Source organism: Chiloscyllium plagiosum, chromosome 14 (assembly GCF_004010195.1).
Source record: "Chiloscyllium plagiosum isolate BGI_BamShark_2017 chromosome 14, ASM401019v2, whole genome shotgun sequence".
Taxonomy (NCBI): domain Eukaryota; kingdom Metazoa; phylum Chordata; class Chondrichthyes; order Orectolobiformes; family Hemiscylliidae; genus Chiloscyllium; species Chiloscyllium plagiosum.
The window spans coordinates 781,919-797,716 of NC_057723.1; the positions used below are offsets into that span (position 1 = coordinate 781,919).

A 15,798-nucleotide genomic window follows, 5' to 3' on the forward strand; every position below is an offset into this window, starting at 1 on the left:
AGGAAATGGATTGGAAAAACAAAGGGCTGCATACAGTTCACAAGGCCAGAACTCCTTCAATGTATGCTTTCTGTTTACAATCATCAACAATACTTTACATTTATATAGCTACTTCAATGAACGAAAACATTCCAAAACATGTGAACTCAATGAATGCAATGTTTTACTGAGTACTGAGATAGCTGGGAGAAAGTGCCTGACTGGCTGCATTTTTCCAACACCACACTCTTTGACACTGAGATAGTTGTCCTGGTTGGGATTGGAGAGTCTTTTGGATGAGATATTAAGTTGAAGCCGTCCTCCTTCTCTGATTGTGGTATGATTTCATTTCCCAGGATGTTGCCTGCGCTGGAGAGTTTCAGTCAGGAGGAGAGATTGGACAGACTGGGATTATTTTCCTTATAGCAGAGGAGACTGAGGGAGGACTCGATTGAGATGTGTCAAATGATGAAGGGCATAGGCAGGGTAAACAGGAATCAATGATGGAGGGATCAATCACCGGGGTAGAGATTTAGGAGGTGGTTAAAGGTGGGTATGAGGAAAATATGTTTTCAATTGGAGATGGTGGGAATTTGGAAGTCTGCCTGTAAGGGTGGTAGAGGCAGAAACCGTCATAACATTGAAGAAATATTTAGATCTTTTTTTCTCAGAGTTGAAATGTCTAATACTAGGGGGCATGCATTTCAGGGGGTGGGAGTCCAAAGGAGATGTGAGGGGCAAGTTTCTACACAGAGAGTGGGAGGAGTCTGGAACACGCTGCCGGGGGTGGAGATGGAGGCAGAGGCAGAGGCAGATACGACAGGGGTTTTCAAGGGGCTTTTAGATAGGCACATGAACATGCAAGAAATGGAGAGATGTAGACCAAGGGCAGGCAGAAGGGATTAGTTTAGTTTGGCGCCATGTTCGGAACAGCATTGAGGGCCAACGGGCCCTTTCCTGTTCTGTACTGTTCCATATTCTAGATGTGCATTTATGATGCCAATGTTTGGGCCAAGTGCTGAGAAATGGGATTAGAATAGTTGAGTGGCTGTTTCTGACTGGTGTAGACTGGATGGGCTGAAAGGTCTTTGACTGTATTATAAATGTGTATTCCCTATCAGAGACTAACCTAGTTATCTGGTCATGGGAACTTACTGTGCAGTAAATGGCTGTTGGATTTCCATAAGCACACCACTTACTGCACTTCATCAACTATTTCCAATTGGCTGGAAAACATTTTGAATGCTCTTAAGTCATGAAAGATACGACATTGATGTAAATTCTTTCTTGCTGATCTTTGAATGTGAAAAGGCCTTGTGACCTTTCCCCTCAAAGGGCTAAATGCCAGAAGTGAGGATGTCCTGCTTTATTAGTGTGATTCTGTGACCTGTATGCAGCAGGATAAGAGAGGGCAGAGTTCAGAGTCAACATCCGACAGATTTGCATTCAGGTCCAGGAGGCACATCAGCTGCAAATTAGCGGCAAATGTGAATCTACAACCTGTGGCCGAAAAATGAAACCAAACAATGCAGCTAATGAGGATGGTGACAGTGTGAAATCCCTCAGGACTGAAGGGGCTGATGGATGGGGAAAAGGGGACTGAGCTAGCAGAGACAGTACAACAGATTGTTGACTGGGGTAGCTGGAGGAGAGGCTACATTCCCCATGGCCCATTCTTAATTCTCACTGTCTGTGACGAATCCTGAAGAGACACTATATTGAGAGCAAGAGACACAGGAGACAGAGTAGATGCAAGCAGGAAATTAATGAGGGATTCGTCCCCACTAATAGAAAATAGTGTAAAAAGAGTCACGTATTATGCCTCTCAGAAAGTTCCAAATTAGTGCGTTTTGTATGTGTGTGTGTGTCTATGTGTGTGTATCTGTGTGTGTCTATGTGTGTGTGTACCTGTGTGTGTGTATGTGTGTGTATATATGTGTGTATCTGTGTGTGTATGTATATGTGTGTATGTGTGTGTGTCTCTGTCTGTGTGTGTGTGATTTTTTTTTGGAGACAAGATATGGCCTCAAATTTCCTAAGGTAGAAGGTTTGCAGCACCATCTGACTGAGGGCTCTCAAATGCTGAGTGGGTTGAAAGTGAGGAAACATTATCGTTTCTCAGCCTTTTGGCTTGGAATATGTGTAGTTTTTTTCTTATCAGTTTAATCTTTGTTATCTCCTGAATGTGGGAGTGTTTGTATTAAATTGATTTTTGGAGCAGGGAGATGGATTAGGGGCTTGCTCTGTCCTCTCCATGTATCAACCTGGTACTGTTGGGCGGCACGGTGGGTCAGTGGTTCGCACTACTGCCTCACAGTGCCTGGGTCCCAGGTTTGATTCCAACCTCGGGCGACTGTCTGTGTGGAGTTTGCATATTCTCCCTGTGTCTGCGTGAGTTTTTCTCCCACACTCCAAAGATGTACAGGTCAGGTGAATTGGCCATGCTAAATTGTCCAGTGTTAGGTGCATTAGTAAGAGGGGGGTGTGTGGACTTGTTGAGCCAAAGGACCTGTTTCTGCCCATCAGTTCAGTCACAGTCACAGGCTGTAACCTTCAAAGTGGGAAACTTCCTGATACAAAGTATCTTTGAAAACCAAGATCTAGCTGCCTTTATTGGGTAGGGAACAATTGGCAGCATGCTGGAGATAGATGTGGATTAGCTCGGATCTATTCAAATGAGCGAATATGCTTGAGAGGTTGAATGGCCCTTTTATTTTCCACAGCAGTGCTAAATTTGATAGATTATGGTTAGATAGGAAAATATTTTTGGTGTGTTTCGTGGAGGTGAGGTGATTTTCATTCCCACTTTCTTCTAACTTCACTCAGTGCAGTAACATTTCCAGGGTGGGCATGTCTCTCTCTGACACTCTCGTACCAAACATGGTTAACCAGGTATGATTAAGGATCGAGGCAACACAGACAAGTCTCACACAGGCTCTGCAAACACAGACAGAGAGAGCAATTAATTAAAACCAGTCAGATTGACAGCTCTGCTGTGAGTTGCATAGCTCTCTATCTCCTTCTTCTCCCGTCCCCTGCTCAGTGACCCCAGCAGTGCTTCCTGGAATCCTCCTGATAATTTCATGGCCCAACAGGTTTGAGCCTCTCTTGGCTTTTCATGAGCCGTAGCCCCTTTCATTAGCGCAGTTGTTACTAAATACTTTATGGAAATAAATGTCAGAGAACAGCAGCTTGCTGAGTCCACCAGTGAGAACCAGTGTCAAGGAATGACAGCTACCATAACTCAGCAAGTCAAGAATCATGAAGAACTCAGCGTCTTTGATTAAAAGCAACAGTCACTGAACAGATTTCCATTAATAAATCTGGTGATTTGTACTGATTCTAAATTGAGCACTTTTGAAAATGAAATATATACAAGTAGATCAGTGCCATGTTGCCAGTGTTGAGGAGTAGTGGGAGGAGCTCAGGATGGTTTTTCACAGAATTAAGTCACAGTGAGACACAAATGTGGCTTTTCACCCATCGTACAGTGTAGGACTATCCAATGTATCCTAAGGCCTTAGTCTTCCTGACAAATCCTGCAACATTTCCCTTTTATATCCATTTTCTTGTCAAAACTGACTGGATATTGGATCCCCTTCCACCACCCATTGAAACAACAGCCTGGATTTTCACTCCAACAGGAAGCCTCTCAGGTGAAAGTGGATACTGCAGATGCTGGAGATCAGAGTCAAGATTAGAGTGGTGCTGGAAAAGCACAGTAGGTCAGGCAGCATCTGAGGAGCAGGGAAATTAACATTTTGGGTAAAAGCTCTTCATCAAGCCCAGTGAGAATGGGGAAATATGTAAAAATCAGAGGTCTCACCCCCATACGGGGAGGGGGGGGGGGCGCGGTGCAATGGTTGGTTGCTCCTTGGTTGCTGCCTGAACTGCTGTGCTTTTCCAGCACCACACTCTCGACTGATCTGCAGTCCGCCCTTGCGCCTCGCTGTCATTTTGTTAGCCAAGGGATAAGGTACCCTCTTGGACATCCTAGTCAGAGATTAGCTGTCAACTTGGAAGGTTAAAATATTCTTTTAGAGAGATAAGATGCATTTTAAATTGTTAAAAGTGAATAACTTGTGCATAAACCCATTGACTATGAAGCTCATTGGAAATAACAACAAACCTGTTGGAATATTTGTTAAAAGGACATGTCAAGGAGAACTGTGAAAGCCCTTCAGGTTTTTGTAAAGAAAACTGTCTGAAGTGTTAAAGTGAGTTATCACTTGTTACTTCACTCTGACTGTTGATATATGCCTGAGGGGCATCAATTACCTGATTAATGCTGCATAACTCGATGGCACAGCCACCATTTATCACAGTAGGATGTGTACCATTTCTCAGTTTTATTGACAGCTATAAGTAGTTCTTGATTGAAATGGTGATTATGAATTTCAATGTTTGTTGATCTAAGGGCTTTGACTGAAATGTCTGTCATAAGGCTTTACATAAGCAAAGAAAAGTGAATATGGCAAATGGTTTTATTCAATCAATGAGATTGTGTTATGACAAAAACAAAACAAAGTTAGAGACATTAACCAAGGTGTCTGCAGTGGTGCTCAGGTGGATGTGAAAGATGGCATGGCCCACTTCAGACATCAGACCAACATTCTTATCCCAAGTGACATGTCTTAATCAAAACATATCATGTTTTGTGAATTATGTTATCTTCTATGCTATTAATGGGGCAGCACAGTGGCTCAGTGGTTAGCACTACTGCCTCACAGCGCCAGGGATCTGGGTTAGATTCCACCCTCACGCAACTGTCTGTGTGGAGTTTGCACATTCTCCCTGTGATGCCATGGGTTACCCCTGGGTACTCCGGTTTCCTCCCTCAGTCCAAAGATGTGAAGATTAGGTGGACTGGCCATGGGAAATTGCCCATAGTGTTCAGGGATGTGCAGGCTGTGTGGGTTAGCCATGAGAAATGTAGGGTTACAGGAGTAGGGGATTGGGTTTGGATTGGATGCTCTTCAGAGATCCATTGCGAACTCGATGGGTCAAATGGCCTGCTTCCACACTGTAGGGATTGTATAGTTCTTTTATTTGCTGTCAGGTCATTGTGGTTGCTGCATTAGTTTAGTTGCAGCCTGACTTTCTTCAGTCCCAGTCTCTGCAGACTTGGCTCAGTGCCATTTCAGTTTCTCATTAATCTTCCAATCACATGCTTTCCTCCTATGTTTGCTGCTGATAGATTCACTGTGAGCCTATCAATAGCAAGCACGCGAGAGAATGAGCCTGTGATTGAGGAGCTGCTGCTCACAGATTCTAATTGTTCGAGTGATAGTGGTTTGAGGGAGAAGTGACTTTATCAAATGGATCATGATGTACATTCCTGGGTGTTTTGGCTGCATTCGAGGACCACTTTGTTCACCCTCGTATTTTGGGTATTGATCCAATTCCAAAACGCATTATCATGTTAAGAGTATTATTACACCCATGAAAAAAGTTCCTTTTCGCAAGATGACAGGAGTGTTTCAGGGAAAACAAATCCTGGAATTTTGTACAGTCATCACAGTGTTCTGACTCTGGCATTTATTTGAAAGGCAGACTCTGACCTTTCAGTCTTCTCCTTCAGTCAACAAACCAAACCTTGGATTTAGTAAGACAGCAGGCGTGTGTAGACCATAAAGCTTAATATTGCAATCGGGACTGTAAGAGAAACCAGTTGATGGATGATCTGACTGTTCCATTTTTGTGATGGGTCTGCCTTTTGAATGGGTATAATGCTGTCAGGAAGAAAATGTCAGAGAAGGCTTTTTAACTCAATAATTAGCAAAATGTAAGCACTCGCACTTTATTGCAAATGAACTAATGTGTTTGTTTTGTAAGAGAAACCATTCACTTTTATGTAAATGTGTGTAACTTAAAACTGCAGTGATAGCCTTTAAACTGCCAAAACGCTACTTCTCCATGAAACCTAATTGTAAGGCCCTGAATACATAAACTTCAAGATTATTGATCCAGAACAGTAGATAATTAACAGTGGGTAATGTATCATATAATCCATGCACTGTAGAACAGATCCCAAGGGCCATATTGCTGGAATATCTGTGCTTTCTAACTTGCATAGGAGACTCAATGGTTATCAATGTGCACTGATTATCAAAGAATGTTGGAACTCACTGCCTGTTAACGTGGCAGAATGAACCATCTTTGCATCAAAGAAGAAAGTAAATGTTAGCTATTTATCAAGATGATGCAATCCATGTTGTTACAGACTAAGAGCTGGAAGGTGGACTAAATGGGATAGTTTTCTTACGGTGTCTAAACACATGATAGGCCAAATGGTCACCTTCTGTTCTGTAATTTGCTCACCCTTTGCTCACTTGAGTTTCATCATTTGGTCAATGCATTCCACTACTATCTTACCCTCCACCTCACCTCACCTCAGCCTTTTGTTACCCCCCCACCTTTTTCTGATGCGGTTTCATTTACATTCATCACTCTCCTGTACTTTAGCCAGGCCAACGCCCCAGAAGTCTCCAGGAATAGGAAATTAATCTCCTGGACACTAATATAAGCAAACCCAATGTGAAAGACATTATGTTCTTCCTTAGAACTGAACAAGGGGCATTGGGCTTGAATCATTAACATTGCTTTTTTATCATAGATGCTGGTAGCCCAACTGAGTTCTGTCAGAGGCATAGAATTCTATGATGTGGAAGCAGGCCATTTGGCCCATTGATTTGGCACTGTCTCCCTGAAGGCCATCCCAACCAGACACCCCCACCCCAACCCACTACACTGAACACTATGGGCAATTTCCCATTGCAAATCCACCTAACTTACACATCTTTGGACTGTGCGGGGAAACTGGAAACACAACTGCCAGAGGAAACCCATGCAGACACAGGAAAAATGTGCAAACTTCACTCAGACAGTCACCTGAGGCTGGAATCTAACCCAGGTCCCTAGCGCTGTCAGGCAGCAGTGTTAACCACTGAGCCACCATGCCATCTGCAGCTTTGCCAGCACTTTCTGGATTTCAGATCTCATGCATCTTTAGTTCTTTACATTATTGCAGATTTTAAGACAGGTAGATATTGTATAGAACAGAAATGGTTCTGGGAAAAGAGGGAGGGAGTAAATGTTGCAATAAGACTGGTACAACGATTGAATTATCTCCTACGCTGAATGATTCAACTGCTGCATCTCAGCACCCTTCTGGGATGAGCTGGATTTAAGATTAAAACTGTAAGTGATTGCTGTATCCCTCCTGTGTGTTCTAGCATTGGGAACTGTGGATTAGTGTCTAGCAGGAGTTTACTGTAATGAGTATGTAGCAGCCTGTTCATGTTACTATGTGGGTGTGAAGATAGGCAGATTCATATTGCAATTATTTATGGTTTGTTTCTTGCTTCCTGTATTCTTCATATGTTTAGTTTTCTCTCCTCTCTCTCTCTCCCTGTCCATGTGGGTCAAAATCCTGGACCTCCCTCCCTGTCGGGGCACTGTGGGTGTTGTATCTACCCCACCATGGACTGTGATAGTGCTTCACTACCATCTTCCCAAAAGCTGTTAGGGACCGTCAATAAATGCTGGCCCAGCCAGTGATGCCCATGTCACATGAACAAATGTGAAAAATATCAAAACCTAGTTTAACATCAACTACTGCTGATGATCATAAAAACCCATCTGATTCACTGATGTCCTTTTGGGAAGGAAATCTGTCATCCTTACCCAGTCTGGCCCAGATATGACTCCAGACCCACAGCAATGTGCTTAACTCTTTAACTGATCTCTGGATCGGTCAAGCAAGGCACTTTGTTAAAGGGCACTTACAGTTGGGCAGTAAATGCTGACCTTGCCATTGTTGCCAGTAAAGAATTTCAAAAGTTGTCTGCAAGTTTCTGATCATTACTTATTCACTAACCAATAACTAAGGTTGTGTGGTCATTAATCACATGTGTATGAACTTGCACAGTACAATGGATATTTATTAACAGCTCATCTATTGCCTATCAGGCGCAGTGAAGAGTCAGACCAGGTATGGGTGGCACATTTCCTTCCCTAAAGGATATTAGTGAACCAGATGGATTTTAACAGCAATTGGCAATGGTTTCCATTAGTTGAAACTTTATTGCTGGAACAGCACAGCAGGTCAGGCAGCATCCAGGGAACAGGAGATTCGACGTTTCGGGCACAGGCCCGAAACGTCGAATCTCCTGTTCCCTGAATGCTGCCTGACCTGCTGTGCTGTTCCAGCAATAAAGTTTCAACTTTGATCTCCAGCATCTGCAGACCTCACTTTCTCCTCAATGGTTTCCATTAGGCCAGCTCATTATTCCAGATTTTATTGAATTCCAATTTCACCATCTTCCGTGGTGAGATTTGAGCGCCCAGCTTCAGAACATTAGCCTGGCACTCAGGGATACTAGTCTAGTAACATTACCACTATGTCAGCAATACCCCTAAGTTCCAGATTGATTACCAGTTCCATTACATTACCGCTACACCAGTGCTTCTCATTTTCTGCTCATCTGCACATATTTCATTGGAATCTTTTTAAGTGGAATGGAAGGAGAGAAGACATTTCAGATAAAGGTAAAGACACCATAGTTTTACTGGACCATTGGGCTGCTCTCTGATTGGAGAGACAACCAGTGATGGTTTAACCTGAGGGTCACCACAACGCATGCAAGATGGTGGGTCCTTCATGGTAACCTTAGTCAGTGCAAGAATTGAACCTGTAGTGTTGGCATCGCTCAGGAACTAGCCAGGCAACTGAGCTAACCAACTGCAACGTGTGTTTAATAGCCCATCAGAAAGACAAAATTTCTAGTGACAGTCTTGTCCCTCATTGATGCTGTGGAGTATCCCCCAGAATGTATACCAAACACCTCTGGGGTAGAGCTCGAACTGGCTCTATTCAGACCTGGAGGAGACGGTGTTACCGCTGAGTCGTGAGTGTGTTACTGGAAAAGCACAGCAGATCAGGCAGCATCCGAGGAGCAGGAGAATTGACATTTCAGGCCAGAGCCCTTCATCAGGAATTCTTCTGCTCCTCAGATGCTGCCTGATCTGCTGTGCTTTTCCAGCAACACACTCTTGACTCTGATCTCCAGTATCTACAGATATCACTTTCTCCCGGTGTTACCGCTGAGGCACGTCTGCGCTAATTCAACTTTTCGCATGATCCTTCACATCACTTTCAGCATCAGTGACAGACATTGTAACCATCAACTCTTTAGTTTTTAAATTGTACAGCTGTAAATGCTTAACCCACACATAGCCCATTGCAAATAGAACAACTTGCCTGTGGTACTATAAGATGATTTGACTACTGGTAACCTTCATATGAATCACACATTGTTCCCATAGCCTGTAGAAGGGAATTATTCATCCATTTTAATTGGGTAGTTACACATAAATGGTCTGGAGCAACGCAGATGAAATATAAAGTCGCATTTTCTTTCAGAGAATGCTGTTTGTGACTGGGTAGGATGGGTAGCTGTGTACATTTATGGAATTGTAATTTTGCTAAATCTTTGGCAGTCTGCCTAGGAACCTGACTACCAACATCCAAAAGCAATATCTTATGCTAATGAGTTATCATTTGCTCTTTCACTAAAGGGACTGTGGAGATTTCTCAGTGTAGGCAACCAATCCTCCACATTGCAGCCCATTTCATACATACCCTTCCATCCCTCTTGTTGTGTCATGAGTTTCAATTGCCTCCACAATCAATTTAAAATCACCTGAATTTTCTCAGTTGAGTTTGTGTTGGAGGACTTGATATGGGTGCCAGAACATGAGGCTTGTATTAAAGACCAACGGCGAATGGATATTAAGGTCAAAAGGAGCCGAGAGCTTAAAGGCTCCCAGGCTCTTGGCAATCACTAGTCTGTGCTACTTGGCAAAATATTTTCTTCATCAAAGTAATAATCCATAATGGACTGTAACGTGTAGGAACAAATTACTGCAGATGCTGGAATCTGTACTGACAACAACAAATGCTGGAGATCACAGCAGGTCAGGCAGCGTCTGTGGAGACAGAACGAGCTAACGTTTCAAGTCTAGAAGGAATCTTATAGAAACATATAACATTATGAAAGGGATAGATAAGGTAGAGGCAGGCAAGTTGTTTCCACTGATGGGTGAGACTAGAACTAGGTGACATGGCCTCATGATCAGGGGGAGCAGAATTAAGACAGAGCTGAGGAGGAACTGCTTTTCCCAGAGAGTAGTGAATCTATGGAATTCTCTGCCCAAGGAAGCAGTAGAGGCAGCTTCATTAAATATATTCAGGATATAGTGAGATGGGTTTTTGCATGGTAGGAAAATTAAAGGGTATGGGGATAATGAAGGTAGGAGGAGCTGAGATGATGGATAGATCAGCCATGATCTTAATGAATGGCAGATCATGTTCAATGGGCCAAGATGGGTTTTTGCATGGTAGGAGAATTAAAGGGTATGGGGATAATGAAGGTAGGAGGAGATGATGGATAGATCAGCCATGATCTTAATGAATGGCAGATCATGTTCAATGGGCCAAGTAGCCTTCTCCTGTTTCTGTTACTATAATACTCTGACACAATGATAGATGACTCTTCATCAGAGCTGAAGTGAAGTGTGGAGGGGACAGCATTTATTGCTAGAGTTCGGGAGGGGTGGTGGTAGTGGGTTTAGGGCGTTGGTGGAGAAAAGATATTAGTAGATTACATTAAGTGATGGCAACGTGAGAATGGCAGAACCATGGTGTTTCTCTGGCTGGACTGGAAAGAACAGTAATTGGAATGGGGCAGAGAGGACATGATAACCAGCGAAAAGAAATGTTGACAATTTGGATGTGTTGAACTCAATATTAAGTCTGTATAGGCTGTGAAGTGTCTCGTCTGAACATGAGATATTGTTCCTCCAGTTTGTGTTGTGTTTCCAAACATCTTCCCACCCAACCCCACCCCTATCCCTGTAACGCTACATTTCCCATGGCTAATGTACTTAGAAACTATGGACACTTTAGCATCGTCAATCACCTAACCTGCACATCTTTGGACTGTGGGAGGAAACACACACAGACACGGGCAGAATATGTAAACTCCATACAGACAGTCAGCCAAGGATGGAATCAAACCCACGTCCCTAGCGCTGTGAGGCAGCAGTGCTAACCACTGAGCCACCATGCCATTCTTAATTGCAGTCCTCTCCCAAATCATAATCTTTAATCACTGGAGACCCCAGACTCTCCATCCCTCACGAGTTGGCAACTGAATAGTGCAATGCCTGAAGTCAAAAGGAATAGAGAGTGCAGGAGTGGACATAAAATAAGATCCCGGAGGGAATTACTTCATCTCCATTTAATTGCAAAGAAATACTTAGCTGGTAAGAAGTGTTTAGTATCTGGTCAATCCAGTGGTACAATTGTGTAAGATTACAGTAAATCCAGTAAGCAGATTACTGTGAGTATGGGTAGCCGTTGATCCTGACGTATGTGACCAACAGATTATTACTGATTTAAAGTCCAGTTTCCAGATTTCAGGGGATAAGGATTGCTGACAGGAAGTGGTTGTGAGATAAACAGAGTTCTTCAGAGACCTGAGACTGAGACAGTAACTGAATTTGGAAGATGAGTATCCAAGACGTAATGTTGGGTATTCTGCAAATAAATGAATGTTAAATTAAAATGTGACACACCTTCCTTTATATTTGACTAAATTGTCGATGGCTGAATACACTTTCAAAGAATGAGTCTTTACCTGAACCTGACCTGGAAAACATATGAATTTGCAGGAACAAGACCATAAAACCATAAAACCGTAAGGAATAGGAACTGGAATGGGCCATTGGACCCCTCAGGCATGCTCTTCTAATCAATTGGATGATGGTTGATCTGACATTCCTCATGTTTAGTTTCCTGCCCTCTTCCCATAACACTTGATTCCTTATCTGATCAACAATCTAACTGTGTCAGCCTTAAATTTACCCAAGGACTCTGTCCCCACAGGTCTCTGTTACAAGTAGTTCCAAAGACTCTTAACCCTCTGAGAGAAGAAATTTGCTCACCCGTTTGATCTCTCTGGAACAATGATGGGCTTTGTCCTATACCTCAGCCCGTCAGCACTATCGTCTCGACGTGACTCAGCCAATGCACTCCTGGCTCATCTCCCATATGCCACCCTCATACACATCCTAAATGGCCTCCTTTTTCAAAGACCACAATTTTACCCTCCCACGTGATCAGCAAATCCCTCCAGCACATCTTTTCCACTTCTTGCACCTCTGCCTTTGGACGCCACCCTTTCAACCATGACAAGGATAGAACACCCCCCACCACGATCCTCACCTTCCATCCCAATAATCTCCAGATGTAGTGTATTATCCTTCACCATTTTTGCCACCTACAATCAGACACCATCACGAGAGATATATTTCCCTCTCCATCCCTTTCAGCATTGGCAGAGACCATTCCCTCTGTGACTCCCTCGTTAGGTGCACAACCCTCCCCAATCCACCCTTCACTCCCAGCACCTCCCCCTACTCCTGCAAGAGGTATAAAACCTGCACCCACACCTCCCCCTCACCTCCATCCAAAGCCCCAAAGGATTCTTCCACATCTGGCAGAGATTTCCCTGCACATCCAAACTCCTCATCTACTGTGTCTGTTGCTCTCGATGTGGTCTTCTCGACATTGGGGAGACAGGATGCCAACTTGTGGAACGTTTCAGAGAACATCTCTGGGACACGTGCACTAAAGGACCCACTGCCCTGCGGCCAACTACTTCAACTCCCCCTCTGACTCTGCCATGGACATGCACTTCCTGGGCCTCCTCCACCACCAAATCCAAGCCATACAATGCCTGGAGGAAGAATGCCTCATTTTCCACCATGGGACCCTTCAACCACAAGGGATCAATGTCAATTTCACCAGTTTCCTCATCTCTCTTCCCACCACCTCATCCCAGATCCAACTCGGCACGGCTTTCTTGAACTGTCCAACCTGTCCATCTTCCTTCCCACCTATTTGCTCCACCTTATGTTCTGACCTATCACGATCACCCCCCTCCCCACCTGCATCTACCTATCGCATTCCCAGCTGCATTTTCCCCACCCCAACCCCCACCCTCCTGTTATGCTGCCTGACCAGCTGTTCTTTTCTAGTGCCACATGTTTTGACCCTCATGCACAAGAACACCCAGGTCCCTCTATACAGTGCTTCTTTAAAGTCTTGTTCCATTTAATTACTCTGCGTTTTGATTCTTCTAACCAATGCACATGACCTCACACACTCCAACATAAACTGCATTTGTTAATTTTTTTGCCCACTCATTCAATCTATCTATATCCTCCTTGTGTTCTCATCAATACATGCGGTCTCATCTCTTTCAGTATCATCAGTAAAATTCAGACACTTTACACTTTGATCCCACCTCTGAGTCAACATCATCTCATCCTAACAGCCCAATGGATTTGCATCTCTCCCCCTCACGTACTTGTCCAGCCTCCAATTAAAACCATGCTGTGTACCTCACGTGGTAGCACGTTTCCCATTTGCATTGCTCTTGAGCAAATCATACTTCTCCTGAATTCTCATAGAGTTTACTGTTTAGAATTTTTTTTAATGCTCGTTACTGAGAAAATCTTTCATCTGTCTCCCAACCCCGGATGGCTGCAAAACCACTTCTGCCACGTCCGTATTCAGGCAAGATATTAATTTAATCCTGTTCGACAGGGCTCACTGATTTAGCAAAAATAATGAATGTTTGTTTCCCTGTTGTTGGTCTGCATTCCAGTCATTATCCATATTCTCTGCCAACAAATTGTGGAACCCTGTGTCAGCAAAACTGCAATCAATGCTCATTTGGCACTGGCGACCGTTAATCACAGTCTCATTCTGATCGATCATTAATCCATGCACAGTTCGAAATGAAGAGACTTAATGGAGAACACCAACTCCCACTAGTTTTAAGAAGGGAAAGCTTTCAGCAACAACTTTCATTCCATTAACACAATAACACATTAGAGGAATGATCTAAAATAGTGGATTGAAAGTGCCATAGATCTTGCAGTTTCTCCGAAGATTCAGGCTTATTTCTAGAACAGTTACTACATTTCAGTAGTACCAGATTTTTTATTTTGATGACATGAATGAGAAATGTTTGGAGGGATATGGGCCGAGTGCAGGCAGGTGGGACGAGTTTAGTTTGGGACTATGTTCGGCATGGACTGGTTGGACTGAGAGGTCTGTTTCTGTGCTGTATGACTCTATGAACATTGGGTCAAACTGGGTCAAAGCAGTACATTTGAATGAGATTCTGAAGAGAAGAGAAAGTTGGAGAGGTTTTGGGAGGGAATCCAGCATTTTAGGAACCAGGCCTCTCAAATAATGGCCCTCACTGGCAGAGTGATGAAAATCGAGGAGTGCGCTTGACCTCAGAACCGAAGGACAACAGGTTGCACAGAAGAACAGGAGAAGGTTACAGGGATGGGGAGGCCACAGTGAGGTGTCTGCTCACCATTGTACAGTAAAGATATGAGGGGTGTTGTGAGAGTGTGAGGAGATTTACCAGAATGGTTCAGGTTCGAAAGGATTTAGCTGCAAGGTGAGATTGAGAACCTGTGGTTGTTCACCTTGAAGTAAAGGAGATTGTCAGAAAATTTGACAGAAATGTACAAAGTCATGGCACATTCTGGTCATTTAGATACCGAGCATGGACCCCATTGGCCAAAGATGCGAGACGAGAGAACACCAATCAGAGATACTGAGCAAGGGGTGGGGTGCAGAGTGTAAGGAAACCCTTTCATACACCGTGATTAGCAATGATCGGCAACTCACTGCTCATAAAGCATAGAATCACAGAATTAATATGGTGTAGCAGGAGCCATTCAGCTCATCATTCCTGCAGGAGTTCCATTCCCTAGTGCCAATCTCCTGCCTTTTCCCCATTTCCCTGCACACTATTTCTTTCCAACTAATCATCCAATGCTCCTCTTGAATGCCTCAGTTGAATCTTCCTTCACCACATTCCCTAGCTGTACATTCCACACCCGAACCACTTGCTAAGTGGAAAGGTTTCTCCTGACATCCCCCTTGCTCCATTTGCACAGCACTTTAAATCTATGCCCTCTCATTCTTGTTTCTTTTACAAGCATAAATAGGCTGGCATAAAACAGTAAGGTAAAAACAATGACTGCAGATGCTGGAAACCAGATTCTGGATCAGTGGTGCTGGAAGAGCACAGCAATTCAGGCAGCATCCGAGGACAGGCAAAATCGACGTTTCGGGCAAAAGCCCTTCATCAGGAATAAAGGCAGAGAGCCTGAAGCGTGGAGAGATAAGCTAGAGGAGGGTGGGGGTGAAGAGGAAAACTTCTTCAAGGCAGGCAGAACAAGAGGCAGACGGAAAATTCAGTCACGTGAGTGTTGGTCATTTCAACATTACAATGAGGCTGCATGGCTTCATTTTAATATTCTTCGTATTGTATGCACAACCCCCACAATCTAGGTCCCAGGATGAAAAATTGCCATGACTCATTCACCACCCCACCACCAAAACTGTCCAGAATCTGCACTTTCAGACCTTCTACTCCTGGCAATCTAGTCGTCTATCATTGGGAATCCCACTCAAAGCAGCCTCACCAGGAAACTCTGCAGGATATTCAGTAAACCTCTTCTATGGGTCTTCCCACCTCCCATTAGCAGTGGGTCATGTCCCTTCCCCTGAGCCAGAGGCTGTGGCTTCAAGTCCTACAGAAGGGTCTAACATCCAAAGAACGTGTGTCCATTGTGTGGTCCAACAGGTGAAGGATCAACCACTAAATCTTTCCAACAGTTGCCAACGCCAAGTGGTATGAGTGAGAGAGATTACTGGTCACT

General features: G+C 43.9%; 1 protein-coding gene and 1 non-coding gene across 5 annotated transcripts in view; both read left to right on the top strand.

The window, feature by feature from the left end:
- LOC122556417 (protocadherin-1-like) overlaps positions 1–15,798 on the top strand; it is a 364,614-nt gene that overhangs the window by 118,322 nt on the left and 230,494 nt on the right. The window lies entirely within an intron of this gene.
- LOC122557001 lies at positions 2,090–2,286 on the top strand. The gene has a single exon (XR_006313729.1). It is a non-coding gene; the product is annotated as a U2 spliceosomal RNA (small nuclear RNA).